Source organism: Branchiostoma floridae, chromosome 2, assembly GCF_000003815.2.
Source record: "Branchiostoma floridae strain S238N-H82 chromosome 2, Bfl_VNyyK, whole genome shotgun sequence".
Taxonomy (NCBI): Eukaryota; Metazoa; Chordata; class Leptocardii; order Amphioxiformes; family Branchiostomatidae; genus Branchiostoma; species Branchiostoma floridae.
In genome coordinates, this window is record NC_049980.1 from 5943140 (window position 1) to 5948763 (window position 5624).

The window sequence follows — 5624 nt, forward strand, 5'->3', positions numbered from 1 at the left end:
GCTTCCTCTGTATGAGCAAGAAGGGGTAAAAAAATTAGAGTTTTATCATTGATTTTACTATATAATACATATATACACAGACTAAAGTAGTGGTGGTAAAAAAATGAGGTCCCGGAAAATATGGTTACCAGGCTAAGTTTATACTAGTATATATATGGGTAGGAAATCTCCCGAGCAGCCCCCGTAACCCCTGCTTCGCCTATTGGGTCAGTTAGTCCTCACTCATAGTGAGCAATTGGGCTGGTCTCAATCATGATGTTTCTCACCTAGGGCGAAGAGATGCTGTTGCAGTTACATTCGTGTAACCCGTAACCTTGAGTGGCCTTCAGATCTTGTTACGTGGTGACCATTAAAGTAAGGAAAATAAAATGCCCCTAATTGTTAGTAATCCCCATTTATTCCATGTGAGGCTTAACGCTTTCTGAGATTCAGCCGTACATGTAACATCTCCACTCGCTAAAAGGTTAACAAACAATCCCGTCCACATGTTTTCGCCACGATGATTGACTTAGCTGGGACTGTGAATCCATTAGGCGCTGCTCATCCGCATACTTTGAGTCATTACAAATAGTTCATCACCATCATAGTCCTTTTCGTCCTAACGGAAGATCTGTTTAACGCCGATGGGCTCGTCTGTGAGCAACCAGGCCAGCTCGACTCCTGCAGGGTTTTTCGCAGGTCTCACAGCAGAATTCTGTAGATTGACATGGTTCATGTCTCTTCCTACTACGGTCAGCCTCCTATTTCTCCAGGATATTTTCTAGTTCTTTAGAGCCTTTGTGGAGTGTGTGCCTCCAGGAAGCACGATCCTGGGCGAGTTTCTCCCAGTCAGCACTGATGTTGAACTGTCTCAGGCCACGCCTGCATACGTTGATGAAACGAAGCTTTGGACGCCCCCTGTTGACAAATCGTTGATAGCGACCCTTCTGTCTGGAGTTGGTGATTCACCCGGACGGGAGACCTGGCGCATCCCCGTCTTGTAATTAGCCAGCGAAAGGGTATGTCACCCCGTAAAGGGCGGTATAACCCCGCCGTGTGTAAACATGTGCGAACATGTGTGTATGGCGGCTTTGAAGAGGTGACCTTTGACACCTGTTTCGCCGTACCCTCCATTGTCATCATATATGGAGAATCCTAATAACTAAATAAAATAACTAAAGGTAGAAGAGGAGTCTCCCCCTCATGACCTCAAAGAAAAGCTTTTCATGGTTAAGCAAATTTCAAACAAACGAATTACGTACATCCTCTGCTCTGTATTCTTCTTTCTTACTGCCTATATCTGCGTAAAGAAGAAATTATTGGCAGTTGCACACGAGACCAGTACCAAAATAACGAAGAGAAGTAAGGGAAAGACGCTAAGGAACATAAACAACTGATTTTGCAAATGCAAAGGACAGGACAAGTGAATTTAGTGGGTTAGTATGAAATCGTTATTGACACGATAAAAGTACAGTGACTTTCGTAAGGTCTACATGTATAACAACTACTTACAGTACAACTTAACAGACATATATGAATATCTATAGGTATGAATAAGTCAACATGTTGGGTCTAGCATGTCATTTAAACTATTGGTTCTACGGTATAACAATTCGTGGACATACTTGGACATACTTGCCTAGTAAGAGTTATCGCCTCCCAGAATGTAGTTGAATTTATCTATCGAACAGAGAGTAGCAAATTATTTACAACAAGCGAAAATAAATGTGAACAGCTTTGTGCGTTTATCATTATATCGTGAACAATCCATAACAAAGTGACGATCTCATTTTTTTTATTTGGACACAATGGACAAAACCTCTGGTCACGGGAAATTTTAATATATCTTCCGGCTTCTATATTTAGTTTGTGACTACAGATTCTTATCATTGTGATTGCTCTACGAATTTCAAAACTATGTTAATGATAGTAACATCGACTTTCTGAGGTAATTTTATTGTAATAACAGGGCACGGGAGACCAAAATATATAGTTTCAACAGAATTATTTCAAAGGTAAGATAATCAAAGGATCCAAATACTAGTATAGAAGAAGTACAAGTCACAACAAGTCTTCAACTTCCTCAAAAGAAAAAGTAATACCCGACAAAACTAGCACCATGTACCCTTTGGAAAGTAGCATAACATAAAATGTAGCTGTTAGTGTCATAGTATTTTTCATTATGTGTTGTTTGTACTTGCAATTAGCCCTCGAGCAATAAGCGAACTTGCAATAAACATATTATCAATATCTCCTTTCCACTAGACGGTAGCCGTCTAGTGGAAAAATTACAAAAAATTGAACTTGTTTGCAAAATTATGAAATTGTAATTGATTTCATATTCGAACTCGACTTTCTGAGCTCCCGTGTACAGGCACGTGTAACATTGGATCTCCGTTCGCTGAAAGGTTAACACCATACTGTGAACACGTTTTCGGCAATGTGATTGACTTCGCTGAGACTGTTAATCCGTAAGGCGCTGTACTTTCGCATACTTTGAATCATTACAAATCGCTAATGGCGTTATATAAAGGCAGACGAGGGTTACTTGACGGCGCCCACCTCAGCGAAGACTGATATGCGGCGAGGATGAGTGAGAATGAGTGAGTGAGAGGGTTACTCGAGGCCATGGACGGTAAAAAGACACCATGAGTTCTACAGTACACGTCTTCTCTCATTAAATCAATGAAAAGAATAAAGAAAGATTCAAACCAACATTAAGCCCCGGTCACAAAGCGCGTACGATTTCTTGCGATGGTATATTCCGCATATCGTACGATGAGCGCAGTAAATCGCAGCAAAATCGTAAGCAAAATCAGCCATCGCAACGCATCGGATGGTGTTCAAAATTTTTCCAGCGTCGTACGATTTTTCACTTGTGTCTCTTTTGAATAGCCGCCTGGCCGCTTTTGTGCTTCTTTAACCAACAAAATGTGGACTAAGCTGTTGAATACCTTCCTATAATATATTTAACTGTAAAAATAAATTAAAAGAGACCATGACAACAAGAGCATTACAAGAAAAGTTCAAATCAAGCGTGAGTACTTGTATGATTATCTCGGCCTGCTTGCCGGCTCTGCGTGTCAGGCTCTTTCGAAGATCGTATCATGATATGCTATCAACAAAAAGATGCCATCATACACAAATCATATCATAAGCATTATATCATATATATTTCCGACTCATGGAGCCTGCCTTTATGTTCGAGTTGTCCCCATGGTTATTACGATTATGGTAAACTGACCCAAGACCGACGAGAGCTTAGATTTGATCTAATTATAAACTCACGTGCATGAAGCGATCAAACAATTGTCTGCATCACCTGTGCGGGGCGCGCTGTTCTCTGGTTGCGACTGTGGCAGTTGCGACTGATATATTTTCCCTTTTCGTCAATATCCACAAAATCAGGGGAAACTGAAACCATCACAACATGCTAACAATATATAAATCTATAACCTCATCAGTAGACAAAAATTGGCATAATGAAGTCTGCTATGGGGGCAAATAAAATCTTACGACGATAGCGAAATTTTGAACATGTTCAAAATCCATTTCAGCTCTATTTTTCGCCATACGACGCTCCCCGATTTACTATGATTCACTGCGATTGACGCAGGCACGCTCTTATGACCGCATCGTACGATGCACTACGCGCTTTGTGACCACGGCTTTATATACTTAAACCATTGCTTCCGATTCTCCCCCGACTTACGACGCGCTGCGCTTATCCTGCGCATCGGAAGGAATCGCAAGGAATCGTACGCGCTTTGTGACCGGGGCTTTACTCAGTTACTTACTCTCCAAGCAGAGGTTAGGCTCAGGCTTTTTTTTAACGTTTTTTTATCTAGTCGTTTTTATCGGGCTTTCTATTTTTTTTTATATCTTGCTGTGTCAAAACCTAACTGGCGTACTTCAAGAAAAATGACAAAATAGAAAGCCCGAAAAAAACGACTAAAAAAACGTTAAAAAAACAGCCGGAGCCTAACTTCTGCTTGGAGAGTATCAGTTACTCACATCCTCTGCTCTCTATTCAGCACCCCCCCCCCCCCCAAAGAAAAAGTAGCGTTACTCGCCGGCAGGAAACTTCCACCGTCACACATATACCCCTGACCAAAGGTTCTTTCCATTCTGCCCAAAGCACATTGAAGATGAACTTCACTTTATAATTGAATGTTCTAGATACGCTAGTTTACGTAATGAATTATTCATATTTCTCGAATCAAGTACAACAGATTTCATTCAAGAAACTCGATGCCACAAACAGATTTGTATATATCTTTAGATTTGCAAAAATATGCAAAAATGCAAGTAGGCAAATATATCAAGGACTGCTCTGCTATTAGAAAGAATACCGTAACTAATGATTAGCCTACTCTATTGTAATACTATACCAAAGAATTTTGTTAGCCCTTATTGTTATGTTAACTAGGTTGCTTAGCTTTATCCTATACCTCTGTGTTGTACTTTGTGTAATAGTTGTCGCCATACATTGTATCATGTACAATTGTCGTGCAATAAATTTCTTCTATACGCGAGCGTTTCTCAGAAACCAAGATGGTGAATTTAAGTGCACGTTCGAAGTTAATGCGTGCTACATCACACTCGTGGCGTCGTTGTGGCGTCGGAAAGGCACTTCGGCAGAGTGAACCCACGCAACCGAGCCTCTTCGGCTAATCTGTCAAAATTGTGCCAAAAATACACACACACACACAAACCGATCTGGTGCGCCTGGGTGCTAACATCTGCACATTTGCTACCAAGGGCTAACCGTAGAATTATTATTACCTGCATGTATGCAGGTATGGTTTTCACGGGCGTGGGAAAATTTGGAAGCTGGGGATTTAGGGCGCTGTATCTCGAGAACGGATGGTGCGAGCACAACGATTTTTGGTATGCGGGTTGGGGGTGGTGGCTTGACACTCAGGTTTGATTTTGGGCCTCCTGGCGCTTGAACTTAACATTGCAGGTGGCATTTTTGGTGTTTGGAGGGCACTTTTGGCGCTGTGTGTCCGGAACGATACGCGCGATTGCGACGATTTTTGGTGCATGGGTGGGGGGGTTGTTGCCTGTTGCCTAGGATTGACTTTGGGCCTTGTCGCGTTTGAACTTGACCCGGCAGGTCGAATTTTGTGTCCGGGAGGGGTATTTCCGGAGTTATATCTTCTGAACGGTTGGTGCTGGCGCGATGATATTTGGCACATGTGTTGGCGGTGGCTGAATAATTCTCAATTTTGATTTTGGCGCCCTTGGTGCTTGAACTTGACATTTTAGGTTACTTTTTGTGCGGGCACGGGGCGTGTGTGCTGTATCTCCGGAACGCAAGGTGCCATTGTGTTGCTATTTGGTACGTGAATTGTTGGTGGTGTTCTGGTGGTCAGGTTTGATTTTGGGCCTTCTAGTGCTTGAACTTGATACTGTATAGGTTGACCCTGTTTTTGTGTGGTAGGGGCATCCTCCCAATATCTGCTTGGTTGTAAAAACAGGTGACGTTTGGGTTTATATGTAGAACCATCATCTGTTTTGGTAGATTGAGAGGTCTTTAAGTTTACACCTAAAACCATCATCTGGCCTGGGCCACCTTCAATGTATCAGGTTACTTTGTATCAACAGATGTCTGAGTGAGCTCTAGACGCGAATGTAAGGGT